General features: G+C 36.1%; 1 protein-coding gene and 2 non-coding genes across 3 annotated transcripts in view; 1 reads left to right on the top strand and 2 right to left on the bottom strand.

Moving 5' to 3' along the window:
- Positions 1–22,663, top strand: part of IL1RAPL1 (interleukin 1 receptor accessory protein like 1) — a 1,256,301-nt gene that overhangs the window by 726,483 nt on the left and 507,155 nt on the right. The gene's annotated exons all lie outside the window — the stretch shown is intronic.
- Positions 7,049–7,118, bottom strand: LOC140628945 (small nucleolar RNA U2-30). Its single transcript, XR_012026858.1, has one exon. It is a non-coding gene; the product is annotated as a small nucleolar RNA U2-30 (small nucleolar RNA).
- On the bottom strand, positions 7,278–7,357 carry LOC140628946 (small nucleolar RNA U2-19). The gene has a single exon (XR_012026859.1). It is a non-coding gene; the product is annotated as a small nucleolar RNA U2-19 (small nucleolar RNA).

Here is a 22,663-nt window from a genome sequence, read left to right as displayed (position 1 = left end):
TCAGAAAAATTATATAAGAGAGAACAAAGCAATTAATATCCCCTGGTCAATTTCAGCCATGATAATCATGTAAGTCGGGTGCTCTCTATTAAGAGAACATCTCTGTAATGTAGATGAAAAGAAAAGAGATTTCTCATGATGATGATGATGAGAATTAGCATTTTTTGAATGCCTACTGTGTGCATCATTCCTAACACTTTGTATATTTTACCTGATTTCAACTGTATCATAGATGACATAATAGCTTAAAGTCCCCTGTGTATTGACTGAATTTTATCATCTACTGCCATTTGATAGGTTCTGTAGATGTCCCAAGTCCATTCTTCATTCACTTTATAAAAAACAAGTTCTTATTTGTGTAATATGCTAAGCACCATAATACATCGAAGAATGAATTAAGCAGAGATCTCCTGGGGAAGTTACCATGGAGCAGAAGAGATAAACTGTTCTGTGTTATCCACATAACAGGATGCAAAATAAAAAGTTCAGTATCAAAGAGATGGATCATAAATGGGAGTAGGAATTCTGGGATGGTTATGGAAAGTTTCCTGCACACATGGAATTTGAAGTCCACCTTCAAGGAGAGCAAGAATTTGTACATGGAAGTGTCAAAAAATTATTTTTAAATCTAAACTTGATGAGGACTTTATTTAGATGGATTATTGCAAAGAGGTAGACTATTGCATGAGGAGGAGGAATGTTGCAATAAGGAGACCATTCTGAGTATAAGATCTGCAAACCTCAGGCAAAAGGAGTTTTTCTTTTACAGGAAGAAGAAAACAAAGCTAGCAAGAACAGAGTGTGTGGAAGTGGTCTGAACAGGAGTGGCATGATGGGACAGCACATCAGAGAAGATTTGACCCTGAGGCCAGCCTCTTCTGTGGCAGGCCTATTAAGGAATGCCTGCATACTGGCTCGTGATGAGGGTAGGGCAAAATTAGAGACCTGAAGGAAGGAGAGAATCTTAACCAAATTATGGCTAACGAGCATTTTGTTCTGGCTTATCAGTGGGGACAGCCGTTTAGCTAATCATTTATGAAGTGAAGAAAGGAATTTGGACGGTCTGTGTCTGGCCTTGTCATAGGTGAACAAAGGAGCATCCATGAGTTTTACCTAAGTCATAAGGGGGAGGGTGCATTTCTACAGGAAGCTGTTGCCTGGAACAAAAAAGGAGGGGGGAGTTGCTTAAACTTTACTGTTTTCTAGGATCATAGGTCCCGAGTGAAGTTCAAGATTGTCAGGGATGCAGGAATAAAAAATCAGTGAGAACTACCTGATGAATGAGGTATGCATGAGAGGGGTTGCATGTAGTCAGGATGTGAAGATTTTGAAGAAGGATGGTACTAATCAATACTAGTAGTAGCTTTCTGAGTGTCAGGCCCTGTTCTAAGCACCTTATATCTGTCACCTCATTTAAATAAGCCTCACAACCATCCAATGACACAGGTACAATTATTCTCCCATTTTATGGCCAAGGAATTTGAACTCCTCAGAGGGTAAGTGACTTTGTCACACTGCTAGTAAGACCTATAACTGGGGCTGTAAGTCCTAAAGCCCAAGTCTCCCAGGAGCTGGCCCAACCTCTTTTCATTACTTCAAACTCTTCCTTTAACCCAGACAGTGAGGGTTTAAAACTGCTGGAAAAGGGAGAGGGGACATACAGTGATCTTCCACTTTCCAAAAACAATCCACTTTGAGAGAAGTTGTGGGACACAGAAGAAAAAATACAGAAAATGAGAAACTCCAAGTTGGTGGTGGTGCACTGGCAATAGCAGCAGCATATGGAACTGGCCAATAGAAAGGACAGTTAACAGAGTAGGTTCTGGATGCAGAGAATAAAACAAACAAACAAAAAAACTCAGTCAGTCAGGGCAGAAGGAGGCCCACTGCTTTGTGCAATTTGTGTGGGAATGGGGATATGAGTGAAGACCAGGGTCAACTTACTACTGTCATCTTTACAGGCACAGGTTTCCAGGCTTCGTTCCACCATGAATGAGATTAAGGCAGGCTTTAAAGTATGAGCAGTAGGTGGAAAACGGCTGCTACTTTAGTTCTTAAGGGCATTCCTGAGCCATACTCAGTTATCCTCACTAGTACAATTAGCCTTCCAGAATTAAAGACAATTGCTCAATCCAACAGGCATTCAGCTCTCCTTCCCACAACCAGCTATGTATGCATTTATTTCTACTGTTCACAACTACCATAGTTTTTGCTAATGATCATCCTTTGATTCAGTACACTCAGGTTTAATGAGCCAGAGTATATGTAATACATGGTTGAAAATTTTACTGAAAATATTGTTACCTATCTGATATGTAAGGAATTGAACTAAGTTTGTCAAGAGAGCATAGTTTACATAGCAATGCTAATTGCTAACCAACAGAGATTTTATTGGAAATGTAATGGATAAAGAAAATGTGGTCTATATATACAATGGAATATTACTCAGCCATTAGAAACGACGAATACGGGGGCAGCCCGGGTGGCTCAGCGGTTTAGCGCCACCTTTGGCCCAGGATGTGATCTTGGAGACCCGGAATCGAATCCCGCATCGGGCTCCCTGCATGGAGCCTGCTTCTCCCTCTGCCTGTGTCTCTGTCTCTCTTTCTCTGTGTCTCTCGTGAATAAATAAATTTAAAAAAAAAAAGAAATGACGAATACTCACCATTTGCTTCGACGTGGATGGAACTGGAAGGTATTATGCTGAGTGAAGTAAGTCAATCGGAGAAGGACAAACATATGGTCTCATTCATTTGGGGAATATAAAAAAAATAGTGAAAGGGATTAAAGGGGAAAGGAGAGAAAATGAGTGGGAAAATATTAGAAATGGTGACAACATGAAAGACTCCTAACTCTGGGAAATGAACAATGGGTAGTGGAAGGAGAGGTGGACAGGGGGATGGGGTGACTGGGTTACGGGCACTGAGGGGGGCACTTGATGGGATGAGCACTGGGTGTTATACTATATGTTGGCAAATCGAACTTCAACAATACATTATATATATAATTATATATATAATATATATTATGTATTATATATATATATTAAAAAATAAAAGCAGTTAACCTCTCTTGAGCTCATTCTGTGCCTCTGGACCAATGGTAGGCACATTCACATCCTTACCTCTTTTCATCTTCCCAGGAGTTAGAGGGGATATCTACTTTATGGATGAACAAATTAAATTAAAGTTAACAGAATTTAATCACTATGCCCCAAGAGTCTGTACTTTAATCCTTAGAGTCCAGTTTTGAACCCAGACCTCCTTGATTTTAAAAATCTTTTACATCTTTCCACTCTGAATCAATCACTCACATTTTCAGGCCTGATCAGTAACAGCTCTGCTATTGCTCTGTGACCTTGGGGAAATTATTTAACTACTCTTTGACTTTGTTTCTTAGTCTGAAAAGTGAGGCAATCATATCTTCATCATAGGATCATTTTGAAGATTAAATCAATTAATATGGGTAAGGGATTTAAAAGACCTATATAGCCACCATTTTTATATATGTTAGCTGTGGTTTTTGAAGATAATGACTGAGATGACAATGAAACCATGCTCTCTTTCTCAAAATAGCCAACTCAGTATCTCAGTATGACTTCATGTGCTCTAGCAGTAGGATTGATTATATATGTGTGTATATTCCTTGTTCCACCATACTCTTCTGGCAGTTTAATTTAAATAAAACTACAGAGAACTAGGAGCATTAATATACTCAAAATTGAATTCACATGTAATTTTATGAAACATAAATTGGGAAAATACTTTGTGTATATCTTTAAACTTCTCTGAGTTTATTTTTTTCTTTTTTTAAGATTTTATTTATTTATTCATAGAGACAGAGAGAGAGAGGCAGAGGGAGAAGCAGGCTCCATTCCATGCAGGGAGCCTGACGTGGGACTCGATCCCAGGTCTCCAGGATCACGCCCTGGGCTGCAGGCGGCGCTAAACCGCTGCGCCACCCGGGCTGCTCTTCTCTGAGTTTCTAAAATAAAATTTATATTTGATCTAAGAGAACAATATGGCATCTTTGACAACTGGGTTTGGGGAAACAAACAAACAAAAAAAGGATTAAAAGAGCCAACATAATATCGAAGAGGAAAACCAAAGCTGATGGGCTGATACTACAGGACTTTAAAATTCATCATAAACTACAGTAATCAAGACACTGTGGTATTGGTGAAAGAATAGACAAATAAATGAATAGAACGGAATAGAGATCCCAGAAATAGACCCAGAGTCAACTGATCTTTGACAAAGGAGCAAAAGCAATACAATGGAGTAAAGTTGGTCTTTTCAACAAATGGTACTGGAACAAGTAGACATCCACAGGCAAAGATGAATCTAGACACAGACCTTATACACTTCACAAAAATGAACTCAAAATGTATCACAAGCATATGTGTAAAAAGCAAACTCCAAAACTCCTAGAAGATAACATTGGAGAAAATCCAGATGACCTTGGATTTGGTGATGACCTTTCAGCTAAAACATCAAAGACATGAACCATGAAAAGAAAGAATTGATAAGCTAGACATCATTAAAATTAAAAGTTTCTCCTCTGAGAAAGATAATATCAAGAGAATAAGAAGAAAAGTCACAAACTAGGGGAAAATATTTGCAAAAGACATGTCTAATAAAGAATTGTTATCTAAAATATACAAAGAACTACTAAAACTCAACAATAAGAAAACAAATAACCTGGTTAAAAGTGGACATGGCCAACAAGCACATGAGAAAATGCTCCGCATCACTTGCCATCAGGGAAATACAAATCAAAACCACAATGAGATACCACCTCACACCAGTGAGAATGGGGAAAATGAACAAGGCAGGAAACCACAAATGTTGGAGAGGATGTGGAGAAAGGGGAACCCTCCTGCACTGTTGGTAGGAATGTGAACTGGTGCAGCCACTCTGGAAAACTGTGTGGAGGTTCCTCAGAGAGTTAAAAATAGACCTGCCCTACGACCCAGCGATTGCACTGCTGGGGATTTACCCCAAAGATACAGATGCAATGAAACGCCTGGACACCTGCACCCCGATGTTTATAGCAGCAATGTCCACAATAGCCAAACTGTGGAAGGAGTCTCGGTGTCCATCGAAAGATGAATGGATAAAGAAGATGTGGTTTATGTATACAATGGAATATTACTCAGCCATTAGAAATGACAAATACCCACCATTTGCTTCGACGTGGATGGAACTGGAGGGTATCATGCTGAGTGAAGTAAGTCAATCGGAGAAGGACAAACATTGTATAGTCTCATTCATTTGGAGAATATAAGAAATAGTGAAAGGGAATAAAAGGGAAAGGAGAAAAAATGATTGGGAAATATGAGAGAGGGAGACAGAACATGAGAGACTCCTAACTCTGGGAAACGAACTAGGGGTGGTGGAAGGGGAGGAGGGTGGGGGGTGGGGGTGACTGGGTGACGGGAACTGAGGGGCACTTGACGGGATGAGCACTGGGTGTTATTCTATATGTTGGCAAATTAAACAGCAATAAAAAATAAATTTATATAAAAAAGTGGACTCAAGGTTTTAACAGACACCACACCAGAGAAGATAAACAGATAACAAGCATATAAAAAGATGTACCACATCAAAGGTCATTAGGGAAATGCAAATTAAAACGAACAGTGAAATACCAATACATATTTATCAGAATGGCCAAAGTCCAGAATAGTAACACTAGATGCTGGCGAGGGTGTGGAGGCACTGGAACTCTCATTGATTACTGATGGGAATGCAAAATGGTACAGCCACTTTGGAAGACAATTGATGATTTCTTACAAAACTAAACATACTCCTATCATGTGATCCAGAAATTGTGCTTCTTGGTATTGACACAGAGGAGATGAAAACTTTTGTCCACATAAAAACTTGTACATTGATCTTATACTGGCGTTTCTTGTAATTGCCCAAAATCAGAAGCAACCGGAACATTCTTCTGGAGGTGAATGGATAAATAAGCTGTGGAACAGTCAGACAATGGAAAACTATTCAATTCTAAAAAGAAATGAGCCATCAAGCCACAAAAAGACATGGAGGAAATTTAAATGCATATTATTAAATGAAAGAAGCCAGTCTGAAAAGGCTACATACTGTATGATTCCATCTATATGACATTTTGGAAAAGGCAAAACTATGGAGACAGAACAAAAAAAAACAATGGTTGCCAGGATTATGGGTGGGGGAATGAGAGATGAATAGACAGAGCACAGGAGATTTACGGCAGTGAATATACTCTATATGATACTATGGCATACATTTGTACAAACCCATGGGGTGTAGAACACCAAGAGTAAAACCTGAGGTACACTATGGACTTTGGGTGATTGTGATGTGTCAGTGTAGACTCATCAGCTGTAACAAATGAGCAGCTCTGCTTGGGGGATCCTGATGATGGGGGAGCTGTGCATGTGGAGGGGCAGAAAGGTGTATGGGAAATCTCTGTACCTTCCCTTCAATTTTTCTGTAAACCTAAAACTACTCTTAAAAATATCTTTTATAACAACATAAGTAAAGAATTTGCACATCATTGCCCTCATATGAAGAATCAGAATTGCTAAAACATAAGAAATATTTACCCATATTTCCCATTTGTATGGAACATAGAGTTGCTAACACCGCCTTGACTTACGTGCTCCCTATGGTGCTTGAGCTCCATGGAGCCTGAGTAGAACCTGAATTTTCTTGTCTAATATATATGTTGGTAGGCATGAACTGGGATAAGAGATCAAACAGGTCAACAAAGTAACAGGGAAAGGACAAAAGTACAAAAATAAGGTTCTTTCCTAGAGATTCAAATCTGGATTGAAGTACAAGTTATGGAAGGTTGTGGTGTCTCTGAATATTGATAGTAATGCTCACTTGCTTCCACACAGGCTTTAAATAGCTGTTGGAGTTTCTGACAACTTTATGCTCTGGTGAGTCAGTGTTTGCAGATAATTCAGGCTGAGTTTACAGGTTTGCAGCAGGGATTGCATAAGATATTGTGAAAATCGTATTGAAAATGATCTTAAATAGTTTATTTTATTTTATTCTGAGTTCAGTTCAAGTGTAGAAATCGTCATAGTTATAAAGGTCCATGGTGAGACCTTTCCATCACTGCTCAGAACTGATTAGCCTGTTACACACACACATACCCTCCCATCTCATTCATCCATCAACAAGTCCTCAGTTATCCACTGTCACTTTTATAAGCATGCATGCATACACTCACGCACTCATAATCCCAGATATAAGCCCTTATTGTTTTAAAGTACTTTTGCTTCCCAGAACTATGAAGATCATGCAGCAGGTAGACAGGCAGATCTTCTGATGCTCAGATTTGGCTATTTTCATCATTGATGTACTTCAGTAAGAAGAGATCTCAGAGAATTAAGCATCTTAAATCTGAAAGGTTAAACTAGAGATGCCTCGTGACTCAGTGGTTGAGAATCTGTCTTTGGCTCAGGCAGTGATCCCGGGGTCCTGGAATTGAGGCCCACATCAGGCTCCCCACAGGAAGCCTGCTTCTCCCTCTGCCTATGTCTCTGCCTCTCTCTCTCTCTCTCTTTCTGTGTCTCTCATGAATAAATAAATAAATAAAATCATAAATAAAATCATAAATGAATAAAATAAATCTAAATAGTTAAACTAAATCCATTTAGAAGTTCCGCTTTGTCCTCTATATAGCTATGACTTCTGTCTCTTGCTGCCTTGAAGCTGATTATAAAAGAGCAAATAGTGACCTCCCTCTAGTCCATGCAGGCTAGAAAAAGACCTCACAAACTACTGATTTTTGCTTTGTTGAAAAGAAAGCATTACCATTCTAGAACACAAAATGAGTGAAAAAGATCTAAGACTCTTTCAGGACTATACTGATTTCTTCTGTATTTCTGAAACAAAGAAATAACTAAGATATAATTTACACAACTCCAGGCCTGAAGAAACAGGATCCTATGTGTTAAGACTGGGGCATCTTTCTGCTGCCTCTTCACCTGCCTCAAAACCATTCTCCACATGGTGAAAAACAGATGCTTCAAAAGTACCAGTGGCTCACTCCACATTACTCAAAGGATAAAGTCCCAGATCCTTAGCTGGTTTGTCAAACCATCAACCATTAGTCCTCACTCACCTCATACCCCCCGCCACCATCCATTTGCCATATTATACTTTACCATCCAGCAAAACTGTTTTTTTTATTATATCAAGGAGTATTCCTTCTGCCCAGCTCACTGTCCACCCTCACCATATACATTCACTTGATTGACTCCAGTGCTTTCCTCAGGTCTAATGTATACCTTGAAGGTGAAGTCTTCTTTAGTCCCCAAAATAAGTATGTGTTCTCATAGTGTCAAGACACGTCTGTTTCACACACTTTTATAGTCATATATTTCAAGTTGCGTTTCTCAGATGTTTGGCGTGCATAGGAATTAAAAGGAGATCATGTAAAAATGCAAATTCTGAGTGAGTGCTGCAGGACCCAGAGCACACACCGAGTAGCAAGGACTTAGAGCCTGTGTGCCTCTCTGGACCTGAGGACAGGATCCTCAGAGCCTCCCACACAGCAGTCCCTGAATTAACAGCCACTGAATGAATTTAAAAAGCGATAGAATCTTGACAATATAACATTTTCATTTTAAAATACAAGCAGTGCTTACAAATAACCATTTGAGAAGAACTTTGTTAACTTCCTTCCTCCTTCTGTATCTTGGTATTTCCATCTGTTCTTTCTGTCTCTTTGCCTCAAAGTTCACTGGTATCTGGAATTTCTACCCAATCCCCTCCTTTTCCTCTATTCCTTTTACACCCTGGAGACATTTTCAATGCTAGCACTTCTGAAAATAAAAAGCAAAGGAAGCCAGGGAGGAGAGATGAAGAAAAAAGAAACTGTTCTCTTCTTCACATATCAGTTGAGTTACTTTCTTGTTTCTCTAAATCTAACCTCCTTGGACCCCATCAGACTATTCATCAAAGAATCCCAAACACATCCCTAGACTCCACTTTAGTGTTGTAATGCTCAAAAAATGTTGTCTGTATGTTCCTCAGAAATGGAAATGAACCTTATATCAGTCATTTATTTACACAAAGACTTGTCTTTTACCATCTAAGTAAAGATTAGACACATGTAGTCATTTTGTTCCAAATATTTATAGTTGAGTGTATTGTGAAGATGGAATAGTGAAAAAACACAAACTCCCCATGGTCCCCTTACCACCCTTATGCCCAGCCCTTGTCTCAAATACAAAAAATAAACAGTGTTAGAGAGCGGGTGCTGTGGAGCAGTCCTTTGTGGAGCAAAGGAGGAAATTGGTGAAAACATTTTATAAGATAATGATTTTCTTACTGGATGGATCACCTTTAAGAAGTATAGGCACTGCTCTTCTCCATTAGGGTTCGATCTGTTTCCAAGCAGACAAAAACCATCAAGTAAAACAGTTTCAGGGAGACAGTGTGTACTCGGAAACCTCAGACACATGTGGTTTTAGGAAACCACAGATTGACTTTTCTACTAGAACATACAAATTTTTGTTAGGCTTAAACTTTATTTAATGTCCAAAGGGACAATATAAGGAAGAAGGTTAATTAGTCTGTATTTCTGTATAAAATTTATTGTATGACTTACAGAGTGCTCTTGCACGTGCTCTCGCGCTCTCTCTCCCCCGATAGATGATAGATAGATGATAGATAGATAGATAATAGATAGATCTATATATATGATGTAGTCTGTGTCTACATAAGTAAAATGTCTATTTGTATATATATCTAATTCATACCTTCCATGTTTGCATTTCATGTATATATGTATGTGTATATGTATATACTCTATATTTTCATTTCTTGACAGCTAAGGTAGGAAAGAGATCAGAAGAGAAACTCTTGGTAAATGTGTGGATTTGTCCACTAACAAGATGTTAGACATATAAATTTGTTACTAAAAGTGCCTTCTCCCCAAAAACAAAGAGAATAGAACAATTATACTAGGGTGTGAATTCTAGCAAATTAAGAGAAATATCTGCATGATCTATGTTTCTAATTATCTGACAGAGTGCTGTTAATAACTTTTCTGGAAGCCACAAACACAGCAGTAGCACTTAATTATGATGCAGTCTTAAAATATAACACAATGCACTTTTTCTATGGCCTTCAAGATCACATTGGCAGCAGAGCCTACCATAATGAACTGTCCTGAAGCCTTGAGATGCTGTTTTCAGCAATTTCACATTTAAGTATTCAGATTTTACAGTGTGTGAAGTCTGACTTGAATGTGCTCCGCCACAGTAACTTCAAAATATTCACATTTTCCTTTTCTCAATTTAAAGCCATGTTATTTTTAAAAAGCATGCAGAATATTGCAAATAAAGAGCTATAGTGAGCTAAGAACTAGATAGAACCCCCAAATTCTTCAAGATATGCTAACGATTATTTTGTCCAGTCAATTTAATTTTGCTGCAGCACACACATAAAGAAAGATATTTCACACTCCCCATGGTTCTCAGTGGTGAACATACACCAGCCCATAATTCTCAGCACACAATTATTCAGTTATCTACTTGGAAACAAGAAAATTCATTCCTTGTCATTTGATATTTTGTTTCACATCATGTAAGCATATGTCTAAAGGATTAATAAAATTATAAATTATATATTTGATGACTAAACAGGAGAAAATCTCTTAAACACTCTTACATTTTCTGTAATTTTCTTCATTTTACAAATATTATACCCCTTTTGCTACTTCTTTTATCTTAATTAGAAAAAGTAATTGGGCCACCTAGGTAGCTTAGTCTGTCAACCAGTGGACCAGCAGACCCTTGATTTCAGCTCAGATCATGATCTCAGGGTCTTGAGATCGAACCCCGAGTCAGGCTCGATGCTGGGAGCAGAGCCTACTTAAGTTTCTCTCTCTCTCTCTCTCTCTCTCTCTCTCTCTCTCCCTCTCCCTCTGCACACCCTCCTCCATTCTCTCTCCCTCTCTAAAAAAACTAAAGGGTAGCAAAAGGGTTTGATGGATAAGAAAAAGAGAAGAAAAGGAAAAGTTAAGTCTTCCTAATAAGGAATATTATGCTGAATACTAACTACCGCAATAAATCATCATTCCTGGGAATTAGAAGGAGCCCCCTTAAATGTGCATATGCTATTTTTTAAAGTTTAAAATATTTTACTTGCAATTTTAATTCACCAATATCCTGTGTCCCTTTTTAAAAATTATAGGAGACATTTTTACCCCTCAGGTTAATGCACTTAGCTGCTCTTTTTGGAGTCACTCTGGGGTGTTGCATTAATTTTAGCTGTAGGATAACAATAAAAAGTCATTTTAGTAAACCACAAATTAACTTAGGGGCCTTGTAAATGAAAGCACTTTTCAGAGTGCTTAGTGACCAAAACAGCCTTAATGTTCCCTCAGCTTAGCTAACTGTAGACAGATTTCTTCATCATTATAGGCTCCCCACCTCCATGTTCTTACAGCTTTAACTTTAGAAAACTTGAAAATGTCCAATCATTCCTTCCCCTTTGAGGTATAAATCATCTCACAGGCTCTTGCCAGTTTTACATCTCAGAAACATCTTTCTCAGAGACTTGGGAGCCTTTCCTTTGATGTGGAATCATCAAGAGAGCTAAGGTGTTCTCTCTCTAGTCTCTCTGGGAGAGTAGGAGTCTAACTTTGATAAGTGTCAATTAGCAAACACACATAACCTAATCATACTGACAAATCCCCTCCCCCAGTGTCCTCCAGTACTTTTCCACTAGCTCATCCCACTGCTTAAAATCTCTCTCACCTTTTGTTTTAGTGGAGTTGAGTTCTCTCTCTCTCCCCTACTACAGTGGCCTTTCATAAACTCTTCCTTGCCTGTTTGATTTTGCCTGGTACAGTTTTTCTAGGAAATTATTTAGACCTCAAGTTTACTGTAAAGGAATCTGGATTGATGTAAATAGATTTTTTAAAGGATTGTAATGAATATTCTAAGGCACAGAAATACCTTATCCACCTGCAATTACTAGGTCTTACCTTTTTAAGCCATACTACATTTTTTGCCTACTTTTATCATTCATGGTGGAAATATTCCTAAAATGTAATAAACCTATTTTTTCTCAAAATAAAGAAAACTTTGTTTCTCAACGTGAAAATAGTTCTGTTTATGTTGTGTGCATGTGTGATTAAACAATACTGCACATGTAGAAAATTCAAATACTGGAAACCATAGTTTAAAGCAGTGTTTTCCAATCTTTATAGAAAGGTTCAGATTTTAACTGCTCCCCCCAAGAGATTTTAAAATGATGGATATATGGTATATCTGTTTATATGCTGTGGCTTTTGGAATGCCATAAACCATTGTAATAGCCAAGATTTGTTTTCCCCTCAGGAACTAATTTCTGCACTCATGGGGTGACAGTACTTACTGAAAATGAATAGATTAAAGCACAAAATAAAGATCACCTAAAATCCCACACCACAGAGGTGACTACCATTTACATTTAGACAAATATCCTTTCATATATCTTGTTAATAATGTTTCATGTGCTTTCTTTTATCCATTCATGTACATTAATAACATAATGTGGGCATATTTCCATATTAATACAAATAGACTTCATCCTTTTCAAGTATATACTTAATTAAGTGTAAGGATATACTGATTAATTGATTAATCAATTCAATTTCCTGTGACATACCTTCTTTCTTTTTCTATTTTGTATTTTAAATAACACTAGGAAGAATATCATGCCATATCATATTTGCAAATTTGATATGATTTTTTTTTGTAGAAGATTGCATTTGGTAACTTTACATAGAAAAATATAAACACAAGGCAAGTAAAACATACATTTGATACCAAGATGTCTCAATCAACCAAGCTACTATAAAAGTGCATAAAGATAACGTATTCTTATAATGTATCCTAGATTTACAACGTTCCTTTAATTTGGGTGTAATAGTTTAGATGGGTGCAGAAAACAAGATTAGAATTACATGTAGAGTTTGTATTATCTATGTCATAAGGAAATAGTAGATAAAAGCTTCATATTTAAAAACAGAATATATTGTCTTGCTTATATAGTAAACCATTGCTCTACTGCTCGTCTTTCTACCCAAATTGTTATTTGGGTGGGAGCACATCTATCTATAACGTCTATTTGTAAAACTTCAGACTTTGTTTCTACCCATATGTAACCATATGAAAATAGGTTATCATGTAAGGTAAGTAATTGAATTTCTGATTTTCTAAGCTCACTGTTTAATGTGAATTCATACCTTCCACTTGCCAGTTTTAAACTTAAATATATACTTTCATTTTGTAAAACTAAAATAACCCTCGGAGAAGATGTAAGCAACCAAATGCAGATGGAAGTTGTTTTGTGCTTTTCTTGTGTAGTGTTTATTCTGCTTTCACCTTGTTATCTACAAAACATGGAAGTGCCTGATGTGATATCTTTAGAAATAATTTCTCGAAGTGTAATTTCTGGATAAAAAGGCATATCTATTTAATTTTTTAAATAAAATTTCAAACTGTCTCCTAAAAAGTCTTTACAAATTTATATGCCTTCATATTTTGCGTGAGAATACCTATTTACAACACTGGGTATTACCAATTTTTTAAATCTTGGCAAAACTTATAAAGACAAAGTGAACCCCCAATATTCTTTTAATTTTATATTATTTAATAGCTAATTTGGTTGAGTTTTTCAATGAGAATATTGACTATTTGTCTTTTTTAAAGACAAATAATTTTAATTTATCTGAGAGAAAGAGAGAGAGAAGGACTAGAGGCAGAGGGAGGAGAGAAGCTTCCTTCCTGCTGAGCACAGAACCCTGATGTGGGACTTGATCTAAGGATCCTGAGATCCTAAACTGAGCTGAAACAAGAATCTGATGCTCAACCAACTAAGCCATCCAGGCACCCTGACTCTCTAAAAATTCACTGTATTTTTAAAAGAGATTTCCGTGATCTTGTAACATTCAGCAATTTTTTTCTATTTTCTCTTTTTTTATTCCTTATTAAACATAATTGTCCAGAATATAATCATCATGTATAATAATTTAATATATTTTTACAGTTATGCTTATGGGACCTCTGTAGAGCTCTGTGCCCTTTCATTTCACAAATGATTTTGATTTCTTCTATATTTACTCTTACATATAAATAAAGTTTATGACAACTATAGATACATTAGTGTGTATATGACTGTGTATATGAGCTTACTATTTATATGTGATATGATTCTTAAAATATATTTTAAAATTTTATGGAGAGGTATTTGGAAAAAATAACATTTAAAGTAATTACAGAACTTTCATTATCACAGGTAAGATAATATTTTTATACTTAAGGAGAACTTGAACATTCTAATATACTTTTTCATACTGAAATTTGGAGACTTCTCAATTCCCTTCCCTCCTTAATCACTTTTTCTATGTAGACTAGGCTTTGAACTGACATATTTGATTTTTTCATCCTTATCTCTTTATCTTTATCATATTAATATGTACATTCCTGTGGTTCCAGTTAGGCTCATTTCAATTCTTTTTAGGCTGGTCATGTGAAACAGCAATACCTGTTTTCATAGTGGGCACATTATTTTGTGCCAACTATTGTCTATTTCTCTAAATTCATTCATGAGAGTTGTTACTGATACAGTTTAATCCTCTGCTCATGTAAATTCTGATGCTTCCTCAATATTTTGTATATGGTAATCCATATCTGGAAAAAAATTAAAGCCAAGAATTGTGCTTTGTTTTTTTTTTGAGAATTATCTACATAACTCAACAGTATTTTATTAAACCTTATGAGGAATGGAGTACTGTTGCATGTTACAACATAGATAAACCTTAAAAGCAGCATGCTAAGTGAAAAAAGCAAGTCACAAAAGACCAGATATTATATGATACTATTTATATGAAATATACAGAGTAGGCAAATCTATAGAGACAGAAAATTGATTAGTGATTGCTAGGAAAAAGTGAGTAGGAGAAGATTTAAGAGGTACTCATTAATTATTACTTTAATTTATATGTTAGGTCCCTGAATGCATTTGGTCTTCTACTCAGAATCACATAACATAAAATTCACTCTTTTAACCAATGTAAAGTGTATAATTTAGTGGATTTTAGTATACAGTAGTCCCCCTCTTATCAATGGGGGAACACATTCCAATGCCCCCTGTGGATATATGAAACAGTGGATAGTACCAAATTTTATATGTACTGTTTTTTTCTTATAAATACATACCTTTGATAAAGTTTAATTTATAACTGAGGCACAGTACAAGACTAACAATAACTAATAATAGAAAAGAACTATTATAATAACAATATACTGTAATAAGGGAATGTAAATCACCTCTGTCTCAAAGTATCTTATTATAGTGTACTCACCCTTCATCTTGTGATGATGTGAAATTATACAATGCCTACGTGATAAGTTGAAGTGAGGTGACTGATGTAAGCACTGTGACGTAGCATTAGGCTACTAGTGACCTTCTGACAATATGTCAGGAAAATCATCTGCTTCCAGAGAGCACTTGACCAGGGGTAACTGAGATCCCCAAAAGTGAAACCACAGGTAAGTGGTTGGGGGGGCTACTGTATTCACAATGTCATGCAACCATAATCATTGTCTAGTTCCAGAACATTTCCATTACTCCAAAAATAAACCCCATACCTCCCAATTCCACCCTACTATTTTCTATCAACCACTAATCTACTTCCTGTCTCTATGGATTTGCCTGTTCATAGAATCTTACAAGAGGTGGTCTTTTGTCACTATTTTCTTTCACTTAGCATGTTTTGAAAGTTCATCCTTGTTGGAGCATGTAGCAGTACTCCATGTCTTTTTATGATTAAGCAATATTCCATTCCAACAATGTAATATGTATTGTTTATCCCTTCATCATTTGATGTACATTTGGGTTGCTTCTACTGTTTCACTATTATGAATAATGCTTCTGTGAACATTAGTGTACAAGTTTTTGTGTAAACGTGTTTTGAATTCATTTAGGTATATACCTAGTAGTGAAATTGCTGAGTCATAGGTATCTCTGTTTAACTTTTTGAGGAAGTACAAACTGTTTTTCCCAACAGTTGTACCACTTCACATTCAGATACTGCAAACCATATGTTTACAGTGTGTAAGGGCTCCAGTTTTTTAACATCTTCACCAACTTGTTGTTTTCTCTTTTTTAAAATTTCAGCCATCCTGGTGAGTGTAAAGTGGTATCACGTTATTATTTTCTGCATTTGTTTTTGAATTACTCGATATAAGTGCATGTGTGGTTTTATAAGTGGAATCGATATCAAAGTTATATGACCATCTTGATGCATGCTATGTATCTTGTGGCATACTACAAGGAGTTGACGATTGATCTATATTTTATTTATAAAAGAAAAACAACATTCTGATAAAGGGTCTGATTATATGTCCTATGCTTTAACCTAAGTCACATTACAGCTAATCATTTCAACCCCTGAAAGTCTGCCTTTATTAAATTTGCAAAAATAGCTTTAAAAGAATTGTGTTAATAGATTTCTATGTTAATGGACTGGCTACTCTGGCTTTTCCGCCTACTATCTATAGTGCCCAGAAAAGGGGGCACTCTAAATCATACTTCTTTATAAACTTTCTTGACCTGAAATTCCATTAGTGGGAGGAAAAAAGCAGCTTCTCATTGAAAAATATATTTATATAATACTAATATATAAACCATCCTTTCAGGGTAAGTTAAACTCCTCTAGAAATTTCATTAATTCAAAAAAAAAAAAGAAAAGAAATTTCATTAATTCTATTAGACTGATAGTTATTACAATAAATATATCCTCATGAAACATTTTGCTTCCCTGGAGGCAAGAGAATAAAAAAGATAAAATTACTTAAAACAATATGGGGAAAGGGGAGAAAGAAACTAACACTAACAGTATATAGGTTTTAGATTTTCTTTCATTTGGGTTTTATTTTGATGATTTCAATCTCTTTTCAAAACTGATGTTCAAAATGATTTTAGCTTTAATGACAAAGGTGAAATTCTTACAAGTATCTTCCTAGGAATTCTCATACTGGGACATTTGAAAAAGTTTTTCTTTTACTAGGTACAGTGATCTTGCACATATTCTCATTCAAGCCTGGGAAGCAGTTACGGGCAAACTAGTAACTGACAAAATTTGTGAGGACTTCTGAAGAAAAAAATGGAGAAGAATGCAAATATCTTACAAGAATTTGTATACCCCTCTTTACTTACTCATTTGTGTGGAGACAAGACCCAAAAGGTGATGGATAGGAGCAGAAACCTCCCCTTCTGCTTGATAAGTCCAGAGAGCTATCTTTTAGGGATGGCTAATTTTGTTTTTATTTCTGATAGATGAAGACTTAAGCTCCTTGAAAGTGAAATTAAAATTTCCTGGAGTGACTGAAGGCAAAATCATTAATTAAAGACAGCTAACAAAGAAAATATACAGCCTACCCTGTAAAGGCCCCAAATGGGATCTTAGCTACTATACTACTATTTTAAGATACTATGGTATTTAAAGTTACTTCTGTGTTGCACTAATTTAATAAAATGTGTTATGTGCATTACATAATTATTAAAGATTCTTGCTTTCAGTTTTGATATCTTTCATGATAGTGATCTATACTATGTAATTTGTGCAAAAATTCCTCCTGGCAGCAAGCAAAACGTTTCACGGTGAAATTTTAAGGTATATATAAATATATTAAAATTTGCATCTGAAAATACAAAGTTTTTAAGTAACAGCATATATAAGAATTGTTTTTTTTCTGTATTCTTTACTATGTGAGCAGGCATTATTTTATAATGCCTGCTTTTTATAAATTATATAAATCCTAGGGTGCCTCCCCAACCCCAAATCATAACAAAAATCTTAAGTTTCACAATTCCAGATTTAGTTATTTATTCAGTTAAGTTTAATAATACATAGTTACTAATCATTACTGTTGAGACTGATTTGTATCAAAAAAGTGCAAAATGAGGACACAGTTCCAATATGCACCAGTTGCCATTAGTACAGCACAATCATGTTATCTGCAGATAGGGACAGTTTTATTTCTTCCTTTCCAATCTATGTGCACTGTGTTGAATAGGAGTGGTGAGACCAGACATCCTTTCCTTGTTCCAGATTTTAATTTATTTTTTAAAGATTTTATTTATTTATTCATGAGGGAGAGAGAGAGAGAGAGAGAGAGAGAGAGGGGCAGAGAAGAAGCAGGCTCCATGCAGGGAGCCTGATGTGGGACTCGATCCCAGGACTCCAGGATCACGCCCTGGGCTGAAGGCAGGTACTAAACTGCTGAGCCACCCGGGAATCCCACCTTGTTCCAGATTTTAGAAGGAAATCATTCAGTCCACTCAGTCTTTTAAGATTAAGTGTAATGCTTGCTGCAGATTTTTGTAGATGCTCATTATCAGGTTGAAGGTACTCCTCTCTATCTCTCTATTCTTGTTTTTCTAAAAGTTCTTATCAGGAATGAGTGTTGAGTTTTGTTAAATTATTTTTCTGCATCAGATAATATGATCATGTTTTTTTTATTAGTTTGTTAATATAGTGGGCTAAATTGGCTACTTTTTGAATAGCGTACCAGCCTTGAAAATAAACTCCACTGTATCATGGTATAATTATTTTTATGTATCACTGAATTCTACTTGCTAATATTTTATAAAATTGTTTTGTGTAGAGTTCATAAGGGATATTCGATAAGGGATAATCTTAATCGTATTCCATCCTCTTCTATTTTGGGGAAGAAGTTGTATAGAATTGGTGCTAATGCTTTTTTTAATGTTTGGTAGAATTCTCTAGTGAAATCACCTGGACATGAAGATTTCTTTTTTGAAAGGATTTTAATTTTGAATTCAGTTTCCTTAGTAGTTATAGAACTACTCAAATTAGCAATTTCACTTTGGATAAGTTGTGACATTTTCTGTTTTTTGAAGAATTGGTCCGCTTCATTTAAATTGACAAATTAAAATATATAGAATTATTTTTTTATTATTCTTTTGATGTTTGGAGGGTTTGTAGTAGTTGTGATGGTTTCATTATTGATAATAATTTGTGTTGTCTTTTTCATTATCAGTCTTGTTAGAAGTTTGGCAGTTTTATTGCACTTTCCATAGAACACTGATTTTCTCAATTGCTTTTCTGTTTCAATTTCATTGATATTTGCCGTTGTCTTTATTGTTTTGTTCGTTCAGCTTGCTCCAGGTTCATTTTGATATGTTTCTAGATTCTTCAGGAGGGAACTTATTGATTTGATATTTCTCCCCTTTTTTAAAAATATTATTTACTCAAAAGAATGAGAGTGTGGGAGCAGGAGCAGAGGGAGAGGGATAAGCAGACTCTGTGCTGAGTGTAGAGCCTGACGCAGGGCTCCATCTCAGGACCCTGAGATCATGACCTGAGCTGAAACCAAGAGTTGGGACACTAAAGTGACTGTGCCACCCAGGCACCCTGATTTCTTCCCTTTTCTAACATAAGCATTTAATGCCTTCAGATTTCCTCTTAGCACTTGGTTTGGCTTCATCTCATAAATTTTTTGTAAGTTGTGTTTTCATTTTTATTTAGTTCAATGTATTTTTTTAAGTTTTTATTTAAATTCCAGTTAGTTAACAAACAGTATGATATTAGGTTCAGGTGTACAATACAATGATTCAACACTACCCTACAATTGCTCATCACAACAATTGCACTCCTTAATCCCCATCACCTATTTAACCTATCCCCCCACCAATGTCACCTCTAGTTCAACGTATTTTTGATATTTATTGAGCCTTGTTATTTGATCTTTGGACTATGTAGTAGCATATTGTGTAGTTTCCAAATGTTAGTAGTTTTCCTTTATTTTTCTGTTGTTTTTATTTTGCTTCTATGGTGGGTAGAGAACACACTTTGTAAGATGAGAGTTTTTTTAAATTTGCTGAAGTTTGTTTTATGGTCCAAGATATGGTCATTCTTGGTATATGTCCCATGGGAACTTAAAAGTATAGGTCTTCTGATACTTTGTGTACATTATTCTATAAATGATGAGTACACACCATTGATTGGTGGTGCTCTACAAAGTCAGCAGATTTGAATCTCTTGAATAATCTAACCCTACATTCAGTTAGTGCTTAGTAAGGGTTTGTTGAATTCCACAGACCTGCTGTGCTAGTATCCTTATTCCTGTCATCTGTTATCTCCTACAATTTCCAAGGGAAAGGCAAATAGCTGAAAATAGCACCCTACCATGGGGTTTTATTAGGCAGGCTATAGTGATAATGCTGCATGACAACCCAAAAGCATAGTTTGCCATACCAATCATTTATCTCATTGTCAGAGGTCTATAGCGTGACTATATTTTAACTGATCATGTCTATTCTTGCATGAGTTCTATTGAGTTATGCTGAATTCCAGGTTTTGGGTTAGATTCAAGTCTGTTCCTTATATATTAATTCTGAGATCCATGCTGAAGGAGCAATAGCTATCTAGAGTATATTCTTTAAGTGGCAAACAGTGGAAGCTCCAGGAGAGTTGGCAGAAATGTGGAATACTTCCCAAAGGTTCAGCTAGTAATAGGCACAGTGTCACTTCCATCCATCTTTCATTGTCCAGAGGAAGTCACAGCAATGACTAAAGCAAATGTCTTAAAGGGATATACTTCCCCTACTCCAGTAGGAAGCACCCCAAAATCATAGGGCAAAAATCACATATGAGTAATCCTATTATGGTGTGGGAGTGAAAAATTGGAGGCAATGATCCAATATAACTCTGACTTACTTTCTGAATCTGTAACACTTATCTACACAGGGGTCAGGAAAATGAAAACCTTTTGTATGAAAAGATGGGGAATCTTTATTTGATTTATAAATTATAAGAGATGTTCCCCCTTGACATACAATTAAGTCTTATACCATGTGTTTTGGAGAACTTCAAGAAATGGCTTTAGTAAACTAATGAGAAAGTACTTTAGAATATACTTCATACTACCTCAGACACGATGTATTTCTAAATCTAGTCTTTATTCTCTTATTCTTTTGGTTTGGAACCACAAGTACATATTTGGTTTGAAATCATAGAAGGATTTCTTTGGGGAGTCCTTTGTAAGCTTGTACAGCTAAGCTAGATATAGTGACTTGAAACAGAGTTCATCTGTATCAGTTTGATTGTGTGTGTGTGTGTGTGTGTGTGTTTGTGTGTGTGATAAAACATTTGCACTTCCATATATTTTTGGAAAACTTCAAATTTTTTATGAATTAGAAATTTACAGACTATTTGGTATCTCTCAGTTGGTCATCACAGAATCCTATAGGATAATACATGTCCAGGATTTTTCAGGTCACAATTTGAATTTTATTTGAAGAGACACAATTGTCATTAAAAATACAACAAAGAAAACTGCAGGGACAGAATTCTTGATTTAAATCCAGAACAGGTATGTAGCATCTATTTCATGTACTTGCAGAGTGACAGAGAACTTTTCTTACCAGTGAAGAATAAGGGGAATGGTTTCTCAGAGTCTGTTTGGGATACTAATTGGTTGCAGTTGAGGTAGGAATTTTAATGAAATGGACATTTGTTCTCCAAGAATTGATCTGAGACCACCATGAAGTTAACAGACTATTTTTTTTAATTTATTTATGATAGTTACAGAGAGAGAGAGAGAGAGGGAGGCAGAGACACAGGCAGAGGGAGAAGCAGGCTCCATGCACCGGGAGCCCGACGTGGGACTCGATCCCGGGTCTCCGGGATCACGCCCTGGGCCAAAGGCAGGCGCCAAACCGCTGCGCCACCCAGGGATCCCTGAAGTTAACAGACTATTGAACACATAACAAGCCAGTGATGATTTGCAATCAGTCCTTGCCAGATTGTTTTCATTTAAAACCTTTACCCCAGAAGACAGGGGCCACCTCATTATCAGTTTTCTTAGGTCAAGATAAAGAAAAATTAAGATTCATATTTAAAAAGTATTTGCGTTTGTAGCCATTCATGTGAATGACATTTGAAACACAATTATGAGAACAAAATAAAAGCAGCTGAATTAGAATTCAATTAGAGCCTTTCCAATATATGTCAAATAAAAAGGAACAAATTTCACTGGGAAATGAAGGAATGAAGGAAACATTTTAGAACATGTTTATTGCTATTTGAATTTTATCAGTTGCAAGAAAGGGACATAATTGAAATATCGGTATTAAATAAACTTTAAGGTTACTATTTTTCTTCTAATTGTCCCTTCCATAATGGTTTCTGATTCTTTATAATATCAAAATGTAAGGAGGTCTGCACTGGATATGAGTGTCTGTGGTTGCTGCAGTTAATATATTCTTATCTAGTGATGTCTGTGTCATGGCTCTCCCCTCTCATCTTCTTTCACTGTTCATTTGCCTCCTCTCCTTTTTTCCTCCATGATTATCTACTTTTACAGCTTTAACTATGACCTTCTACTTTCTTCAGTGCCCTCTATTCCAAGAAAAAAATCCCATATGTCCAGCCACTTACTAGAATGGTTCACTGGAACATCTCCATGTAGCCCCAATACCTCCTCCTTTTTCTTTCTCATCCTCTGTCTACGGTCCCTTTCCTTCATATTAAACAACAAAAATTAACTCATCATCTCTTGATTTGCCATTAGTTAATTCTGCCACAGATGGCAGAAGTCTCCATTATCTTTGATTCTTGCCTGTCCTTTAAC

Source organism: Canis lupus, chromosome X (genome assembly GCF_048164855.1).
Source record: "Canis lupus baileyi chromosome X, mCanLup2.hap1, whole genome shotgun sequence".
NCBI classification, from domain to species: domain Eukaryota; kingdom Metazoa; phylum Chordata; class Mammalia; order Carnivora; family Canidae; genus Canis; species Canis lupus.
The sequence above is the reverse complement of the archived record's forward strand: the minus strand, read 5'-3'. Positions and strand labels throughout refer to the sequence as shown.